Source organism: Schistocerca nitens, chromosome 1 (assembly GCF_023898315.1).
Source record: "Schistocerca nitens isolate TAMUIC-IGC-003100 chromosome 1, iqSchNite1.1, whole genome shotgun sequence".
Taxonomy (NCBI): domain Eukaryota; kingdom Metazoa; phylum Arthropoda; class Insecta; order Orthoptera; family Acrididae; genus Schistocerca; species Schistocerca nitens.
Window position 1 is genome coordinate 118,357,948 of NC_064614.1, and position 22,429 is coordinate 118,380,376.

Below are 22,429 nucleotides of genomic sequence, written 5' to 3' on the forward strand. Positions count from 1 at the left end.
CCCTGATGGAAACGCAACTGTGTCTAGTAATACGCAGATATTCTCAAACCTAACTACTGAAGCACTCAGGCGAAACTAAATAATTTGCCCGTGATTGGGAACTTGTAATATGTCACAAAATCGGTTTACTTTCTGATGCAGACGAAAACGTGACAACTGTGGCTATTGGATATTAAATTGGCACACAGAAACTAAAGAAACTACACTATTAAAGCACACAGATGATACAATAAAATTCGCTCCAGTTTAGGAACTCGTAAATGACACAACATCGGTTACTTCACTGTTGCTGCGCCTGTCTCGGTCAGCTAAGGCTGCCTGGCTGATCTTAATATCTATACTCAAGGACTGAGAAGTTCTGTTAGCTACAAGAACCGTGTTTGTTGTAAAGCTCTTTTTTCACCTTGAATCAACACAGGCAAAACGAGGATAAGGGATCACCAATTTAGTACTGGAGTGCAGAATATGAACTGAGAGTAAATCAAAGAAAGACAAGAGAATGGGATGTAGAAGAAATGGGAATACCAAGAAACGTAACATTAGAATTGGGGATGATGAAGGAGACGAAGTTTAAGAATTGCTACCTAGGCAACAAAATAACCCATGATGGATGGAGGAAGGATGAAATAGAAAGCACACTACCACTGGCAACAATGGCATTCCTGACAATAGAAGTGTACTAGAATGAAACATAGACCTTAATTTGTGGAATGATCCTGATACCCAAGCAATTTGGCCCTCCTCCTAGCTTTTTCAATTTAAACTACCCTTTGAGTTTGTTTTTGAAGCTTTCCTTCTGGTCCTCCGTTTTGGCAATGTGATGTCTGCCTTTAACCATTTCCAGGTAGACAAAAACTTGCCATCCAGCAGCAGCTCCTTCTGGTGTGAAATGCAAGCTATGTCCTTTTTATCCCCCGTGGAAAGATTTATCTGAACATCCCATTAGCCCATTATGGTCCAGGTCAAGATAGAGTTTGCAAAACAAGGTATGCACAAAGCAATATTATCACTCATTATTGGAGCAGATTACCAGGAATCCAGTATACTGTTCCGCTTAACACAGTACAGAAAACTACCTTGAATGTGTACTTGGCATATTTCTTGACTGGAATACACTCTTTGAGATTCTGAAGTTATCAGGGATAAAACATGAGAGGGGGGAGGGGGGGGGGGGAAGGGGGTGAAGGATTAACTACAAATTGTACAGAAACATGTCTGCAGTTGTAAGTGTTGTAATAAAATATGGAGGCAGCAGTTGAGAATTAATTAATTAATTCTAGGTTTATCTGTAGATAATATCATGAAGAAACGATAGATTATACTGCTAAATGCTATTCAAGCTTATTGCATCTGAATTTAATCCCTACCTCCTGTCTTACGGTATAGCTAGCTGCTATTTATCTGCTATTAGTAGCTTAATGTTTTCTTGATTACATTGGTATTTTTCAAAGAAAATATTTCTGTAAATACTGAATCTTTCTTATAGCAAATTACTTCTTGTAATACAGCTTTATAATAAACACAGGTACTTGTAGCTAACATAACTTCTCAGTCCTTGAATCCAAATATTAAAATAATTTGTAGAAAGAGTGGATAATGAGATTTTTTAAATTTTCTTTTGAATTGGAAGGAATTCCAAATTTCTCGCTTTAAGTCAATTGGAGTTTGTTGAATATCTTACCACCAATGTGTAACATAGTTGGATAGACAAAAAAATCTACTCACAACACGGTAGCATGAGAACACACATATAACGGTATTGAAATTTGCAAGCTTTCAGAGGCAGTGTGGCTCCTTCTGGCAGAAGAGTTGAAAGGGAAGGAAGATGGACGAAGAGAAAGAGCTTCACCTTCAACTCTCCTGCCAGAAGACTGCAAATTTCAATACCTCTAAATATGGGTTCTTATGCTGCCACTTGATGAGTAAGATTTTTATGTATCCAATTAAATTATATTTTCAAAAATAGGTCATTTCTAATGATATATTTACCACCTAATTGTATAATTTCATTCTGAACTATGCACATCTACATTATTTGTTGTGTCTTGTATTGTGACAGTGTAGATACAGTTAAGCTGAAACTGATTTTTATCATCAACAGCAAGTGAGTTTCATTTAATCTGCACATAGAGCAGGCTGTACTGTTTACAATGTACATAAATGATCTAACAGAAAGTGTCAGAAGCTCTTTAAGAATGTTCAGAGATGATGTGGTTTTCTATAAGAAAATAGCAATGCCAGAGTACAATATAGATTTGCAAAATGACCTACAGAGGATTAATAAATGGTGCAGGGATTGGCAGTTGACTCTGGACATAAATAAATATTACATATTGCACACACAGTGAAAAGAAATCGATTGCTGTACAACTACACTACAGAAGACAAATTTCTTGAAACAGTATATACAGTAAAATATCTAGGAGCAACTACACATAACAATCTTAACTGCAATGGCCACATAAAACACTTAGTAGGAAAATCAATTGCCAAGAATCTTCAGGAAATGTAACTCATCCATGAAAGAAATGGCTTACAAGGCACTTGTCTGACTAATTCTTGGGTATTGTTCATCAGTCTGAGACACTTACCAGCTACGACTGAGAGAAGATGTAGAGAAGATCCAATGAGGAGCTGCGAGTTTCGTCATTTAGTCGGCACGAGAGCATTGCAGAGATGCTCAACAAACTCCAATGAAAAATGCTACAAGACACGCATTGGGCATCACAGAGAGGTTCACTATTGAACTTTTGACACAGCACTTCTCGGGAAGAGTCCGACAACATATTATTTCCTCCCACACACATCTTATGAAATGACCACAACCACGATGAGAACATTCGAGAAATTATAGCAAATACAGAGGCTTACTGACAGTCAGTCTTCCCATGCTCCATTCATAGATGAAACAGGGAAGGTGGGATCAATTAGTAGTACCAGAAGTATACTCTGCCACACACTGTCAGGTGACTTGTGGAGTAATGGTATAGATAGTTTCTGTCTGTAGGTTTGGCTAATCTCAGGATTTACTGTAGGGATTTTGATTCAGTTTTTACTAATAGATAGAACAATTCATAAGGAAGATTAGTGGGCACAGGAGACAGGTGTAAGGTCACCCAACTGCAGTGGAAAGTGCGACGTATTAAAACTGATAAGAACAGGTTTGTTGGTATGTATTTAATGTCTGAAGTGAGTATAGGGAAATGCTGGAAACAGTAACACAGAAAATGTAGCTTGTGCTGAACTGGCACTGGAGTTGGGCAGTTGACGAGAAATTTTAGCTTGTGCAGAACTTCGTTGCAGTTGGAAGGACATGCTGTACCGGTACAGCAGCTGCGTGGGCCGGATGGCAAAGTAATTTGCAGCTCCCATCGTTCCCATGAGATGTTACTCTGAATGCCAATTAAATGTGCAACAGATAACATATGTGCCTCCTGAGAACTTTCCTGGTGTGCGGTGCTTAAATGGAAGTGCGGTGCTTATATGGAAGTGATGAAATTCAGTTACCTAATGTTGTTCTCTGAATTTTTATTATAACTCTAACGCAGTGGCGCATAAACAAAATTATTGCCTTGCCAGACAAGTCATCTGGTTGTAGATACTTAGTGCTACCCGTGTGAAGTCAGGGTGGCTCTCTAGTCTAGTATACATTTAAGTGAGAGGAAATTTCTTCGCAAACAATTTATCTAGACTGTAGCTTTATAGGTAATTAAATCAGGGATGATAAAAGTACAGGCAAGAAGAGAACAGGAGCTTTTGTAATGTAATATCATAGAATAATACTGAAGATAAATAATGAAAAGAGACAGGGGCTTGACTACAGTATACTGTTCCACGTAGATGTCAATTGCAGGAGCTACGCAGAGATGAAGAGACTTTCAACAGGTAAACCAGAACGGAGAGCTGAATCAAAAGGGTCTTTGGACCAAGAACTACAATAACAAGAAGTATGATTCACTATAAAACGTAGTACCACAAACTATTACACCTAAGACTGTGATTTCTTCAGGCAGAGTGGTGAAATGTAGATATTCGGTCAAATTCTACTTCCGATTTGATTTTTATTGGCCCCAGAAATACTTTCGTGTGTTCTTGCAAATGGATATGTAACAAATCACAATAATAATTTGTATAAATGTAATAAAGTCATGAACCATGGACCTTGCCGTTGGTGGGGAGGCTTGCGTGCCTCAGTGATACAGATGGCCGTACCGTAGGTGCAACCACAACGGAGGGGTATCTGTTGAGAGGCCAGACAAACGTGTGGTTCCTGAAGAGGGGCAGCAGCCTTTTCAGTAGTTGCAGGGGCAACTGTCTGGATGATTGACTGATCTGGCCACGCAACACTAACCAAAACGGCCTTGCTGTGCTGGTACTGCGAACGGCTGAAAGCAAGGGGAAACTACAGCCGTAATTTTTCCCGAGGGCATGCAGCTTTACTGTATGGTTAAATGATGATGGCATCCTCTTGGGTAAAATATTCCGGAGGTAAAAATAGTCCCCCATTCGGATCTCCGGGCGGGGACTACTCAAGAGGACGTCATTATCAGGAGAAAGAAAACTGGCGTTCTACGGATCGGAGCATGGAATGTCAGATCCTTTAATCGGGCAGGTAGGTTAGAAAATTTAAAAAGGGAAATGGATAGGTTGAAGTTAGATATAGTGGGAATTAGTGAAGTTCAGTGGCAGGAGGAACAAGACTTTTGGTCAGGTGAATACAGGGTTATAAATACAAAATCAAATAGAGGTAATGCAGGAGTAGGTTTAATAATGAATAAAAAAATAGGAGTGTGGGTAAGCTACTACCAACAGCATAGTTAATGCATTATTGTGGCCAAGATAGACACGAAGCCCATGCCTACTACAGTAGTACAAGTTTATATGCCAACTAGCTCTGCAGATGATGAAGAAATTGATGAAATGTATGAGGAGATAAAAGAAATTCTTCAGGTAGTGAAGGGAGACGAAAATTTAATAGTCATGGGTGACTGGAATTTGAGAGTAGGAAAAGGGAGAGAAGGAAACATAGTGGGTGAATATGGATTGGGGAAGAGAAATGAAAGAGGAAGCCGTCTGGTAGAATTTTGCACAGAGCATAACTTAATCATAGCTAACACTTGGTTCAAGAATCATAAAAGAAGGTTGTATACATGGAAAAATCCTGGAGATACTAGAAGGTATCAGATAGATTATATAATGGTAAGACAGAGATTTAGGAATCAGGTTTTAAATTGTAAGACATTTCCAGTGGCAGATGTGGACTCTGACCACAATCTATTGGTCATGAACTGTAGATTAAAACCGAAGAAACTGCAAAAAGGTGGGAATTTAAGGAGATGGTACCTGGACAAACTGACTACACCAGAGGTTGTACAGAGTTTCAGGGAGAGCATAAGGGAACAATTGAAAGGAATGGGGGAAAGAAATACAGTAGAAGAAGAATGGGTAGCTCTGAGGGATGAAGTAGTGAAGGCAGCAGAGGATCAAGTAGGTAAAAAGACGAGGGCTAGTAGAAATCCTTGGGTAACAGAAGAAATATTGAATTTAATTGATGAAAGGAGAAACGATAAAAACGCAGTAAATGAAGCAGGCAAAAGGGAATACAAACGTCTCAAAAATGATATCGACAGGAAGTGCAAAATGGCTAAGCAGGCATGGCTAGAGGACAAATGTAAGGATGCAGAGGCTTATCTCACTAGAGGTAAGATAGATAATGCCTACAGGAAAATTAAAGAGACCTTTGGAGAAAAGAGAGCCACTTGTATGAATATCAAGAGCTCAGATGGAAACCCAGTTCTAAGCAAAGAAGGGAAGGCAGAAAGGTGAAAGGAGTATATAGAGGGTCTATACAAGGGCGATGTACTTGAGGACAATATTATGGAAATGAAAGAGGATGTAGATGAAGATGAAATGGGAGATATGATACTGTGTGAAGAGTTTGACAGAGCACTGAAAGACCTGAGTCGAAACAAGGCCCCAAGAGTAGACAACATTCCACTGGAACTACTGACGGCCTTGGGAGAGCGAGTCCTGACAAAACTCTACCATCTGGTGAGCAAGATGTATGAGAAAGGCGAAATACCCTCAGACTTCAAGAAGAATATAATAATTCCAATCCCAAAGAAAGCAGGTGTTGACAGATGTGAAAATTACCAAACTATCAGTTTAATAAGTCACAGCTGCAAAATACTAACGCGAATTCTTTACAGACGAATGGAAAAACTGGTAGAAGCCGACCTCGGCGAAGATCAGTTTGGATTCCGCAGAAATGTTGGAACACATGAGGCAATACTGACCCCACAACTTATCTTAGAAAATAGATTAAGGAAAGGCAAACCTACATTTATAGCATTTGTAGACTTAGAGAAAGCTTTCGACAATGTTGACTGTAATATTCTCTTTCAAATTCTAAAGGTGGCAGGGGTAACATACAGGGAGTGAAAGGCTATTTACAATTTGTACAGAAACCAGATGGCAGTTATAAGAGTCGAGGGACACGAAAGGGAAGCAGTGGTTGGCAAGGGAGTGAGACAGGGTTGTAGCTTGTCCCCGATGTTATTCAATCTGTATATTGAGCAAGCAGTAAGGAAACAAAAGAAAAATTCGGAGTGGGTATTAAAGTCCATGGAGAAGAAATAAAAATGTTGAGGTTCGCCGATGACATTGTAATTCTGTCAGAGACAGCAAAGGACTTGGAAGAGCAGTTGAACGGAATGGACAGTGTCTTGAAAGGAGGATATAAGATGAACATCAACAAAAGCAAAACGAGGATAATGGAATGTAGTCGAATTAAGTCGGGTGATGCTGAGGGAATTAGATTAGGAAATGAGACACAAAGTAGTAAAGGAGTTTTGCTATTTGGGGAGCAAAATAACTGATGATGGTTGAAGTAGAGAGGATATAAAATGTAGACTGGCAATGGCAAGGAAAGCGGTTCTGAAGAAGAGAAATTTGTTAACATCGAGTATAGATTTAAGTGTCAGGAAGTCGTTTCTGAAAGTATTTGTATGGAGTGTAGCCATGTACGGAAGTGAAACATGGACAATAAATAGTTTGGACAAGAAGAGAATAGAAGCTTTCGAAATGTGGTGCTACAGAAGAATGCTGAAGATTAGATGGGTAGATCACATAACTAATGAGGAGGTATTGAATAGAATTGGGGAGAAGAGGAGTTTGTGGCACAACTTGACAAGAAGAAGGGACCGGTTGGTAGGACATGTTCTGAGGCATCAAGGGATCACAAATTTAGCGTTGGAGGGCAGCGTGGAGGGTAAAAATCGTAGAGGGAGACCAAGAGATGAATACACTAAGCGGATTCAGAAGGATGTAGGTTGCAATAAGTACTGGGAGATGAAGAAGCTTGCACAGGATAGAGTAGCATGGAGAGCTGCATCAAACCAGTCTCAGGACTGAAGACAACAACAAGTCATAATATGATAAAACGTCAGTTACATCTGTAGAAAGAACTAAATCAGCTATAAACTTATGACAGATAATGCAATATTAACTTTATTTAGATCAATATTCATAAATTCCTCAATTATATAGAAGCAGTTTTTCTGAAGTAAAATGTTTACTTTTGCTCTTAATCGTTCTCTATTTGACTTTAAGCTTTCAGGTAGCTTTTTGTACAGAACAGCTCTGATGTGCCTTACAATGCTGTGTCCTTATATGGAAGTTGACTAACTATAGATACGTAATTGGAATGATGAGTCTGGCAATTTTTTTTAAATGTGTAAATTTTCATGTAAAACACTCTTCATGAACATAAATTCAAGGGAGTGGCAGGATACTGTGTTCCAGTGTATCGACAAATGCCAGCACGCAGACGAAGGTTGCGGGAGCAAAAAAGGCGGTGAGAGGACGTCAACCAACAGCCCACTGACAAGGACCACACCGTGACAGGAGCGCCCTCTAGCTGAAGAGAATATAAGCACTGCTACTGCCAGCCTCAGCCGAACAGTATTAGACGCGGCCTTGCAGAGAGCAATACGATAGCAGTGACATGTGATCCATACCAATTGCTTAGGTGGACCTCGCATACAGCAGAGGACTCTTGATTGTTTGCAACACCATTGTAAATTCAAAGTTAAGTATCTGCAATTTGCATTACTGAAATAAAACTATTAATGTTATTTTCTCGAATTGTTGTACAGCATTCCGAGAACGCAGCATCCTTTAGGCAACCTATGAGCGATGAGGAGACAGGACCCAAACATACTGAGCTCCAGAAATGGATCTTTGTGGTAGAGGAGAGAGAAACTCTTCTTATTATGCTGACTAATCCCTGCTGCATAACAAATATCTCCCTGTGCAAGACACCTCAGAATGCAATGCAATGTGAGTACTTAGTGTACAAGGGAAATCTATGTGGAGTTTAGTGTTTCAATGTCACAGGCTTTACTCAGGACTCAGTCTTTTACAAACTTTTTTTGATGTTTGTCCCACCACAGAGAGTCATCTATACAAACTCCCAAGGATTCCATGATTACTACTTTCAAATACGACATCTATCCTTGATGAAACTGTTGGTGATTGGCGAAAATTTATATACACAGCTTTGTCCTTATTCAGCAAGTTTGTTTGTTTAACCAATTTACCTACTTGGTGTTTGTATCAGAGAGCATGTCATGGAATTTATTAGCACAGTGATTTGAGTATAAATGCATTGGTATCATCAGCAAACATTACTGAGAGACACTGATAACTATAATAACCAGAAGCAGAACCTTGAGGAATGCCCTGTCTTACTACTTGCTCCAATGGCTGTATGCTTCCAACATATTTTGAAGTGATTAAAACTCATTGTACTCTGTCTGAGAGATATGATCTAATCCAGTCATTGCATTTTCTCCTAATTCCATACTGTAGCAGATTCTTTATAAGTGATACTCAGTTGATAAGATTGAAGGCCTTTGTGAGGTCAAGGGTATTCTTCTCATCATTGTGCACACTATAAATGTCATTTAGAAATCAATATAGGGCCCCGTTTATTGATCTCCCATTTCTAAAGCCAAACTGATGAGTGCTCAAGAAATAGTTGTTTCCAGAGACTTGATAACACGATCATACACTGATTTGTCAAGAACCTGGGATATTCTTGATAGAACCAAGATAGGTCCGTAGTTATTAACTTCACTCTTTCCATCTCTTTTAAAGGGAGGAACCAGTTCCACTACTTCAAAAATTTTAGGGAATTGGCCCAACAGCAAGGAGCAGTTTATTACGTCTGACAAGGGAACATGCTGGAGATTTGTTTGAAAAGGTAATACCATATGCAATCAAAATCACATGAGTAAGAGTTTGAACGATGTGAACAGAGTTGCCCATCGATGAGATCTGTCCACCAGCCAGCACCCACAATAATAACATATACCCTTTACCATGACACTCTGTGCAGGTTATTATTACTAATACTATAAAATCAGAGTTGGGATTGTAAAAACTACCAATGTAAAATGATATTGCCAAAAATGTTAGGGGTTATCTGCCAGAGGGAATGTAAAGTTGTTTTGAGTATAACAATACTTTACGAGGAGCGTTTGAAAAGTCCGTGCAAAAATAAAAACTACTTACGCGTTTGGAGTAAACCATTTTTATTTTTCGACATTTTTTTTAGACTTATACACTTCGTCCAGTGCTGTTCTAATTTGTTGATCCCTTCAGAATAATAGGAATTGTCCACCTCTGCAAAATAGCTATTAGTTGCTGCACTCACCTTCTCATTTGAATAAAATATTTGTCCCGCCAGCCATTTCTTCAAACTGGGGAACAAATAGTAGTCCGAGGGAGCCAAGTCTGGAAAATGAGTCGGAATCCTATTTCCATTAATTTTGCAACCACAACTGCTGAGGTGTGTGGGGCTAGTGAATTGTCGTGATGGAAAAGGACTTTTTTGCGGTCCAATCGCCGGCATTTTTCTTGCAGTCTGTTTTCAAATGGTCCAATAATGATGAATAATATGCACCTGTAATAGTTTTACCCTTTTCCAGATAGTTGATGAGGATTATCCCTTGTGAATCCCAAAAGACAGTTGCCATAACCTTTCTGGCCGACAGACTGGTCTTCGTTTTTTTTGGTGCAGATTCTCTCTTGGTAACACATTGTTTCGATTGTTGTTTGGTCTCAGGAGTATAGTAATGTATCCATATTTCATCCACAGTGATGAAACGATGCTTAAAGTCCTGCGGATTCTTCCTTAACAGCTGCAAACCATCCTTGCAACACTTCACACGATTCCGTTTTAGGTCAAGCATCAGCAATTGCGGAACCCATCTTGTGGATAGCTTTCTCACTTCCAAACGTTAATGCAAAATATTATGTACCCATTCATTCGAGATGCTCACAGCACTAGCAATCTCATGCACCTTAACTCTTCTGTCATCCACCACCATATCTTGGATTTTATCAATAATTTCGGGAGTTGTAACCTCCACAGGGCGTCCAGAACGTTCATCATCACTTGTGCCCAAATGGCCACTCCGAAAATTTTGAAACCACTTATAAACTGTTCTAATCAAAGGTGTAGAGTCACTGTAATGTTTATCAAGCTTCTCTTTAGTCTACTGAGGCATTTTGCCATTTATAAAGTAATGTTTAATCACCACACGAAGTTCTTCTTCGTCCATTTTTTGACTTTCACTTGACTTCCTTGATTCACACGAACGCCAAACACAAAGAAATAGACCAGTACGGCTGAAACTTGGTGTGCGTTCTTTTCAAAGATACTGCTAACTAAACATGACACAGATACCATCTCTTGGACTTTGCACGGACTTTTCAAACGCCCCTCATATATGCAATGGGTATGCAAACAGCTTGTATTAACGTTCAGTAGAGTGCCAGCTAAAGTGTGTTGCACCTGTCTGCAATGCAGCATGTCATCTTTGCGATGAGTAGCAGTCTGTCCTTTTCATAACATTGTTAGAATTTTTAATAATATTGTTCTGAGAACTGAATGTGCATTACCATGTCTTCATGAAAATATTACAAAGAATAGTCAGTGTGGCAGTTGAAAAAAATCATGGCAGCCCAAAGTACATTTTGTGATGCAATATGAAAAGAAATGGTCAATAAATGTATGAACAACGATAATTTAATATTATGATGGAGATAACAAGGAAAAAATTGTAACACCAGAGTGCTTACACAATTTTGGGCCTAAGTAGTAGGAGGTGAGTCCCTCAGCTGCTCAACCATTTGCCCTGACCATTTCTTCACAATCCTCGGATTGGCTGGTTCATTTTGATTCCTTTTACAGTAATTTCTTTCTCTCTCTCTCTCTTTTTAGCAAGCTGGTGTGTGAAACTTTTCACATATTTTTTGATTTTGTTTTCACATCTAATTTTAAATATTTTAATCACACTTGTCTTGATTTACAAATGCATGGTCAAAAATAGCTGTACATGCAGTCAGGTGATCTACACGAAATAACCATGAAAGCCACCACGTGTGCAAAGTAGATAGTAGAGTTTATCTGATTTATAAATGTTTTATGTGGGGAACTTTGACATTAAATATCAGGGTACCCAAATGCACAGTGCCAATAATATACTGAAACACATGGAACTAACTTGTTACAGCGGAACACCCTACACACACAAATAACATGGTAATTTGCAAGTGACTTTTATATGTTTATCACAATACACTGACTAGCAAACCTACCATACACTTGATAAATTAAAATAAAATGAGAGAGAGAAAAAGAGGCCAGTCTCAGCCCACAACCAGCATGGCAAATTTGAATCAGAATTTAAGATGGATGCATTATATATTGTTATCAAATATCTTTCTGCAAATTTAGTCTAGGAAACAAATAGCTCTCATCTTCCTGGGAGTCAGTGCCTCTGAGAGGAAAAACCTGCGTACAAATGTTTTATTGAAACTATGAATTTAATGCTGCCTTCTCCCACCAATTTTGTTACACAGATTAAGTGTAACTTCTATTTAAAATTATTGCTTACAATCAAAACATGACTAAAATCTAAGTAATTCTGTTTACACATAAGTGCAATTGTCAGAAATTAAAGAGGTCCATTTATAGTAAAAGTCAAGTGTCACCCATTTTGGTACTTCCTGTGTTATAGAGAATGCCAATGATGCCATAGAAAAACTTTTTATATCTCTGTGTTCCAAGGCAGAGCCAATTGAAAACCATTAATGCAATAAAAAATCCAGTATGGAATAATGACAGTATTATAAAAAGGATAGATTGCTACTCACAGTGTAGTGGAGATGTTGAACTGCTGACAGCCACAACAAAAAGACTGCTAAACAAATGAGTTTTCAGCCAAAAGGCCTTCTTCTAAAGTAGACAACACACACACACATATTCACGCAAGCGCAACTCTGACTGCCAAGGCCACAGTGGGTGAATGTGTGTGTGGTGTTACTTTAAAAGAAGGCTTTTGCCAGAAAGATCACTTGGTTTAGTAATCTGCAACTCAACATCTCCACTATATGGTGAGTAGCAATCTATCCTTGTCATAATATTGTCAAAACCATGAATGCATAATTCATAAATACCTGTTGATTACAGTTATGAGTAAAAGGAGAAATGGTATGAGTATTATAAATAGCTTCTTCCTATTCACAATACAAGATGACAGCCATCGAAGATGTGTTTTACTCTGAAAAACATGGGCAAAAATTAGAGAACATAGACACAGTTGAAACTTGTATATTTCAGTATGACACGAACACATGTAGCATCCAGAACAACATTCAAAGAGCTATGTCTTTTCATCACAATGGATTTTTTTTTCACAGCGTAGAGTTTTGCTATGTTCACACTGCAAATTCTGAAAACAATTTACAAAAAGTTTACAATACCATTTTTGTAACACAGTGAGGCAAACTGCATTATAACAGCTACTGACTGAAGAAAATACAGAATAAACTGACAAGACAGTTGATGAATTATTACACAATTAAAAACAACAGATTAAGGGAAATCTCTTCGAAGAAACAGCTGTATTTAAAATTTTTATGATATGGTTGCATTAATAAAATTATGTCCTCAAAACACTACTTATTCAGCCAGTCACACTAAAATATATAACGCGACATTACTATAGCTGATTTTTGTGTATCTTCCACAAATGGTCTGTTGAACACCAAACACAGAGACAAAATTCACACTTTACAGAAGCACAGCACAAGCAACATACAGTACATGACTAGTTGACATCTACTTTGAAGTCTGTAAAACTCATTGTTCAAATTTCACTTTTACCAAGACTTTTTTGTCTTATTTTCCCCACATTAAAACTGAACTGAAATTTTACAAATACTAAAATAGCACAAACCATGAACCTGAAAATAACAATTCTCATGAAAGCGTCTTAAATGTTGTAGCAAATTCAGATAGTTACATCTACTACTATCCCGGAAAACCTTGTATCAATTGAAATCACTTTCCTAGAAGAAAAATAATTATTGATTACAGTTTGTTAACATAGTTATTAACAAAAATGACCAAAATTCTCATATTAGTGGTCACTTTAGTAATATCGTGACTACTCTTTTGGTTGATCTGTCCAGCTATGAAACTGACTCAACATGGAAAAAAAAAGGATGTATCTTGCTTTCAGAATAAAAGTCTAGTTGATATGTAGTATTGACCATAGTATCTATATGAAAATACTGAAGTAAGTAATGGAAGAGTTTTGCCTTTACTACTATTTGCACCAAAACGCGTGGTGAATCAATGGCAGTGTTTGTGTTTCTGAACTCTTTTCCAATTCTGAAGTATTCAAGCTTCTTGACTGAACAGCAATTATAGTCTTCATCAGGGATTTCAGTTTTACTGCCACAGCATACAGTCAGTTCTGAATCCTGGATATAATTATTCATGTGGGTGCATAAAACATATCTCTCACACACACACACACACACACACACACACACACACAGAGAGAGAGAGAGAGAGAGAGAGAGAGAGAGAGAGGGAGGGGGGGGGGGGAAAGAAACAGACAACTATCATGTGCAAATAGGTGCTCCATGTCTTAACTCCTCCTTCACTGAAATTGTTACCAAGTAAAGACAGAGATGGCAGGGTGGATATTATTTGCATAAAAAATTATTATTAGGTATTGATAGACATGAGATCACTCAGGAAAACCAATTCTTTATCTGATATACAAAGCAGTCCTATCACAAGTCAGGAGCAACAACATTATGTGATATGGGCAGTGACAATGAGGATCTCTTATTGGGGCACTCCATGACAAGCTTGTCAGTGCTATTGCATTGTGTTTGCCTTCAACATAAACGTTTTAGTACAAAGAGAATCTGAAAATGTATGATATTTGGAATGAAACTAAGGGAGGGGATTTAACTTCATATTGTCCAAAAGTACAACAAAAAAGAAGGAATACGAATATCAGGGTTTAACTTCCCATCTATGATGACACCATTAGAAACAGAAAACAAGCTTACATTTTGGAAGGAAACTGGCTGTGTCCTTTTCAGATGAATCATCCTGACATTTGCCTTAAACCATTTAGGAAAACAATAGAAAAGCTAAATCTCGATAACTGGATAAGAATCTTACACCCTCCCAAATATGAGTCCAGCATCTTCATCAGTACTTCACTTCACCAAGATTGCTGTAGAGCAATCATAGGTATCCGTTACGTCTGTTAGATCAGGAAAACAAGTGATATTTATAGTTTCTGAAAATCTAATGAAATTTAGAAATAATCATAAATGGATGAACTACTTTGCAAAGAATAATGCTTTCAGTTTTCAGTTGATTATATTTTCTGGTTTACGTAACATGAGAAAAAAAAATTATTATTTTTATTATCTTGGAATGACAACTCATTTCCCAACATTGAATAATTTAATAATTCAGTGTATACACAAATGCAGTAACTGATACAAAATTATACTTATCTAGATGACAGAAAAACACTGTATCACAAGTGATACTCAAGAGTGCTACAGGTACCAGCTGTTGGTTTACAATTATAACACCTGAACAGATTTAGAATTAATTTTCTGGACTGGCAACACAACACTAAATACATACAGCTTCACTTCCTTGTATCTAAAGAGAAAATATTTACAAAGTAACTGTGGTGAGAACTGAATACAACAGAGAAAGAATACAAGAAGTGGTATAATGAAGTAACTTTTGGGTTTGTATGTGTCTGTTTTCAAACGAAATAACAAAATAGCTGAATGAAGGATGAAACCAATGAGAAGCATGAATGATGTGGTCAGTAAAAATAGAGGAATAATAAGAAACAAAAAGCAGTTCAAAGATAAGACATTTGAAAAAATGATGGTTGATACGAAATATACACTTTTTCTCTCTCTCACCCCCCCCCCCCTCCCTCCACCCCACGCCCCCTCTGGCCTTTCCTTCTCAGTATTTCTTAATTCAGATTTCCTTTGATTCCACATGCAGTTGTTTATTGTTTATAAGCATTCTCCTCCACTTCAGCAGTGCCTTGTGAACTGTAGCTGATTCTCTTCCTGAGTTTCTTTCTTGCACTGCAACTACAAGCAAGAATTATAGATATCTGTTGCTCTCAGACAACAGCAGCATATACAATATTGTAGTGCCTGTGTTATTCAGAATTATGTTACAATGTTCCATCAGACATGGATACACGTGTGTGTGAGTATTAGCGGAGTCTTCAATTTAATTCTTGTGTAGGTAAAGATTCAATTACTAGGAAATTCAACACTTACTCTTTCCTGCATTGTGCTCATCAATCACTCCATCTCCTGTCACTGTAATGATGCGTCCATGTAGTTAATTTTTTTCCAAATTTAACAGCTCTTGACTCTGATTCACATGTGTACTGTCCTTAAATTTTCATGTATTTCACTCTGATGTAGCATTTGTGAGCATTGTTCCACTAATGAGAATATAACATCATAATGCTGTGAAGTTAAAGGATGAGTAAGAAGCGTGTTATTTGTTCCATACTTTGAAAAATGCTGTTGTGTATTTACCAGACAGTATGGACAGACACTGACTACATTACACATTAAATGAAAGTAGCATTCCAGGAATTACTTAGCTGGATTTGCAAAACATATTTTCTTGAAAATTGTGGTCATAAAATAGAAGGATACAATATGCTGTGATCTGACCTGATATATTGGATGTTAGCTCCTGGCTCCCATTTTACATAAATCAAGGGTTGCAGAACACTTTCAAAATCAGAAACTAACATGTTCATTGATGACAAAAATCGTCAGCTACATTTATTTTACAGCCTAAAGTCATAATTTATTCAGATGGAGCAGTACAGAAAATTGTTTTTAAATTTAACACATGGCCTCAGGAAAAAAAGGGCAAAGCATTAGCAAGGATTTTGATTACTTTATTATCTTTTAATTCCATAACTTCCCTCCCCCACACATCAAATATATTTTTATTATTCAGAGTAACATTTATTTATCCCACTTCCCCTTCCTTTATCTAGCACCTTTTCTAGAATACATCTAATTCTTTATTTTCTTTACTCACTCTCTCCTCCAGCTAAGAAGCCCAATTTTATTCCCACACTGCAAAACTCTACTATCTTTATCACGATACTAGTAACATTGCATCCACTTACATTCAAATATTATTTACAGACAGTATGCAGTTATTTTTACATTATCGCCGCACTGATTACAATTCCCTCAGCAATGATAAAATAGTGTTTTTACAAGAATAACTATTTAACTGTACTTTTACAGTCATGGTTGTCCTCCAAAGCAGAATCAAAAATTTAATAATTACAGTACTAAATAAATTCATAAAAGCATAATCCAATGATAATGTCAGACATTTCCTCATGAAGGCAATGTAATGATCTCAGCTGAAGTAATGATGAAGATTAAAAAGAAGAAAGAAATTAACACAAGTTCCATAGCTACTGCCTAAAATCAAATGTATATGATCAAACACTGAACAATACACCACTTGTTCCTTGGAATAGTACCAGCTTATGCTGGCAATCATTTAAAAGATTCTCAGGAAATGAAGGTTTATCCAAATCACTGATAGCAAAAATTCATACAAAAAACTGAAAAATTGTAATAGTAGCACCTAAGCCACTAAAAAGCTAGAACTCTGAATAATGCAAAAACATTTAGCAATAATAAAAGCCGGTTACATTTTGTTACTCAATTGTTTATGAGTGATATTAATTATTTCAATTATATGGTTCACTGTATGCGAAGGCAATAAGCTACAAAAGCAGAACATATTAATTCAAAAGCAATTTCAATGTCTGGTAACAGTTATGCAGTATTTCCTAGTTCATTTCCAACAATTCATTATAAAAGCCTTTCCAATATTTTGCAGCAAATGAGGGTTTTTTTTAGTCTCTGTCTATTAATTATTAATTTGCTTTATACGGTTGCATGTCCAGCTATAAAACTAAGAATTTACTTTGTGTCTGAGTGTGAAATATGAGCACACACTATGGCTACGCATGCTGTATGTTAAGTGAGTAAACTCATACTGCTTACAAATTGTTGGTGTTTTACTTTACCATAAACATTAATGCTGGAAAAGTGTACCACAGAATAAAAGGTTTACAAAACTTTGTTATTACAAGAAAACTGATTACAAAAACATCTACTGTTTGTTCACAACATCCTGTTCTAGATCGGCTGAAACCAGCAGAATTTGGCTGACTTCAGTATACAAGTGTTTTGTGTCTGGTTGCTGTCAACATTGGTGATCTAACAATACAGTACCTGTGTGTACTGTTGCTGTTACAAAGTGATTGTCATTCTGTGCCATCGAAACTAGTGAATATACATGCAGTGCTGGTGCTGCTTGATAAAAGCAGAGCTTATTCCCCCGGCACTATCTCTCCTGCTCTGCTGCCAACGTGCTGTGGAGCTGGTGTGCAGAGCTTGCTTCCTTCTCTTCCAAAACCCCTGAGAATTTGTTCAGGATGTTGTGAACAAACTACAGCACTACAACGTAGATGCATCATTAAGCAGTAAAAACATAAGAAAGTTACACTTTACAATACATCACTAAAAAGACAATTGTGGCATCCTATCTAATACAAGTTATGTTTCTATGGATTTTTTATGATGTATATTTCATTGACCTCAATTCTTATGTACATAAAGAAGAAGGCAAATGTATTTTCATCAAATCATAGATCTCATGTATGCCTGCACAAGTTACTGTAGAGCTACATTACACACTAAAGATCAGCAGCTTTTTTTCTAGCTTAATTCAACACATAAAGAAAGATCCAGGTTACATAAAATCTGAACATCTCAACAGTCTTATAAAAATTTAAAGCATTTTTAACACACAAAAATCATAAAATTAAAATTAACTAGTGTTTAAATGACCAGTAAATTTGTCACTTATGGCAGACAAAGATACATTCTCTCATAGAATGGCGGCAATGAAAAAAAAAAAAAAGCACTAAATAGCTCTGTGGCTCACTAATCAAGTAGAATGTAATAAAATCTTTCAAAATATGACTAGCTTATTCGACTTCCATGAAACTGAACATCAAACAACAATAGAAGTCATATGGTAAGAGAAAGAGGTGCGTATCTACTGAATTTAATTGTATGCACAAGTCAGCACTAAAACTAGTGACAGAATTACTTAAAATCATTTTATACACTAAATACCTCACTGTCAAAGTGCAACATAACAACAAATGCGATACAAAAGAAATGCCATTTCAATGGACCAACAGTAGAATAACCTCAAGAGAAGGGTTGAAAGACGCCAGACCAGAGGAAGTTTCAAAGGTAATGACAAGCGCATTTTTAGAACTATGTAACCCAACATTCTTTGCCAAACAAGGGAGTTAAATCAACATCAGGAATGAAAGACAAGACAGAGAAACAGACCACAGTTAAAGAGTTACAAACAGTTCACAGAACAATTTGGTAGATGCTAATATGTATGCCTGATGACAGAACAACTAAGTTCAGCAAGATTTTAGTAGCTGAGTCAGTGTACGAGTTATCTTAAACTACAGATGCAACAAAATACATGGAACAAACTATAGAAACTCCAGGTTAGAATATCAACAATGTAAGGAACAGATACATTGCTACTTACCATAAAGATGACACGTTAAATTGCAGACAAGCACAATTAAAACACTTACACATTAGCTTTCGGTCACAGCCTTCATTAGAAAAAGAAAGAGAAACACACACCATTCAATCACACAAGCAACCACACCTCATGCACATATGACCACAGACTCCAGCAGCTCGAACCGGAATGCCTTTCTGATCCAAGCTGCCTGAGGCTGGCGGTTATGTGTGCATGAGGTGTGCTCGCTTGTGTGAATGACTGGTGTGGTGTTTCTTTATATATATATATATAATCTGATGAAGGCTGTGGCTGAAAGATATTGTGGAAGTGTCTTTTAATCGTGCCTCTCTGCAACATAACACGTTATATTTACAGTAAGTAGCAATCTATCGTTTCCTTACACTGTTGAAATACATGTATGATATTTATACTGGACAATACATTTTTACACTCTAAGCAGCAAGTGAAGCTAATTTTTTACAGATTCAGATATGAGAAATGTATATAGCAATTTGTTGAATAATGGACAGTCCAGGTGAGCATTTTGTGGAGGAAAATACTGATGAGATTTAAAGCACTTTTATTCAAAAATTGTATTATCCAACATAACAACAAATCTTATTACAGTGAATTGGGTTGTCACAACAGTGAAAAGAAATTTAATGCCACTTTCATTTCTGATTTCACTACCACAATCATAAGGCAAGCAGCCGGTCCACTTCACTGTATCAAACTTCTTTCAAAATGCAAGTACACAATATTCTTGCACGTATTAACATCTTTGCTATACTAAGCTCACAATCGTTTATTGTTCCCACTCCCATACATCAGTGAGTGAGTGGGTGGAGGAGGGAGGTGGAAAGATATATAGAGAGGGATTTTCTCTGTGGGGTTCATGGGGCGAGGGGGAGGGGCACGCCAAACAAAAATTTGTCAGTCTAAAGTGATATTGAGGACAACAGCTGTCTTTTCTTCTCCATTCAAACATGGTTTTCAATGAAAAACAAATACAAAGCAAGAGCAAGGGAAATTTTTTACATTATTTGTTGGCTGCAGAATATAGGAATTATACTTATTAACAGATCGAAAATCTTTTAATCCAATTCTTTAAAAGGTCTGCATTATCAACAATGCTGTTTTTGATGGGAGGGGGGGGGGGGGACTGTACCAATTGTCACATAAGTTGTGGATGAAGTTGTTAGTAGAAGACTAATATGGTTTGTGTAATTGCCAACGTTGACTTCGTGACTGCTCACTGAAACTTGCAATGGCGTGCGTTGAAGATAAGTGTATTTCTCTTCGTTGTAAAGCCAGTAACATTATGATAAGGCCTTCAAAGTGTTCTTAATTCCACCATATTTCTATAACTGGAATAGTCTTATGAAGCTACTCCCCCATTTTATTAAACTAAACTCCAGTGACAGTTTTCTATGAGATCAGTGCTGTTTACTAAAAAACTCTGTGGAATTAAAACCACTTTTTCCTGGCACCTAATTTTTTTCTTCTGATTTTACGTATTTACCTTTGTAGACAAGAAATTTTAACATTTTTTGACAAACTACTTCCATTATAGAGAATAGATAAATATGAATAATTGATTTACTCTATCAGGAGCAGTTAATTTCAATATTAAATTAATAATCAATTTATTACAAGAATTGGGAATCCAGTGACAGTCTCATTCTTAAGGATACACTGGACCCGTATGCGTCACTTTCACTTGCCAGATTTTGCATTCCTAAAAAGACCAAAGAGTACCAGAGTTTAAAATTGACATTATCTTCATGAGTTTGTATGACATATGTTCATAACATAAGCAAACAACTATGTATTACGTATTGACACTATCAACTCCCTCAATGGTGCAAAATTTAATGAAATGTATACACCAAATATAGAATTCCATTTCAATACTAGCAAAATAGGCAATGCTAATAGTGCACTACAGAAAAAAAGTTGCTATGATGCTTGAATTTACTCTCAGATTACTAAAACATAGTTCTAAAATATTTATTAAATATGTTCATTTTTTCTTTGTTTGTCTTAAAATTTTACTAACTAGATACATGCAGCTTTGCAACAGATAAAACTATATACTGGACTAACACTCAAACCTGTACTATTAGTTTTCACTGTCAAGTTATCTAAATATATGCCATGCACACAGAGTAAGGAGTGTCTTTTGCAAATTACACTAAGATTGCACAGTTGTTGAGAGTAACAGTGAACAATAAATATCTGGATTTAAGCTCACTCAAATTTATATTTATTACAAAGATGCATTTTGAGGCACACTCCATTATAGAGTGCATAAAAAAAGAATGCTTTGAAAATAAGAACAAATATACAAGTAACAAATAGAGAACACAATAACACAGTCCATGTCAACCCAAAACAAATACAGATTACCATTCCTTGGGACCTATAAGTGTCTGAAAGGTACTTGACATGAAACCAGATATAGAACATAAAATGAACAAGAGTATAAATAAATTAATCTCTATGAGACACTGGCTTTTCTTTTGATATTTTGGATATGACTTGCATGAGTGGGAAAAGTTACTGGATGAGGTTCTCAACAGAACAAAATAATCACAAGAACCATAAGCTAATGAGCCCTACAGTAAAAAAAATAAAATAATGGATTGCAAACTTTTATAACAAACAACTAACTCTTAAAGTAGGGGAAAAAAAACAACACTACATGAAAAATAATTTGAACACTTAATTCACGTGTGTGTGTTTATGTGAGCCGGGGGGGGGGGGGGGGGGTAATTATCAATCATGACTTACTGATAGCAAATTCCATCGTGTGTCTATAGTGGTAATGTGGGTCAAGAAACTGTCTCATAAAGGTTCTACAAATGAACGGAATATGCTATGAGCACTCAAAAATAAATACATTAATGGTTGTTAATTGCTAAAAGGCTTCAATTTTGAACTGAAAGTAATTTTCAAATTTAACAGAAATAGTTCTTTTCAGTAGCTCGCCATTCTTTCATGTGCAATTAATCATCCTTTCTTCCCGTTTAATCAAATTATAAGGATGGAAAAAACTAAAAACCTGGAAGACTAGGGATTGTAAAATTTATCAATGACATAAATTGATTTCAAGTGGTCATGCATGGAACTGGTTGGAATAGCTAACTGTCTCCTCTTCAGTGATTTCAGGAATGCAAGGACTTCCAAGTTACCCTAAAATTGCGCAACACACAAACTAAATGCAGTAACTTCAATTATACTGTAACAAAACAATAAAATTTATTACACCTAATAACGCGATACTATGAAATAGCCATAGTGCTAACTATGACTTTTTACATTAATCTTGATAAATTTTGTAATCCGAACTTCACATTTATAGACAAAATATAAAACAAACAC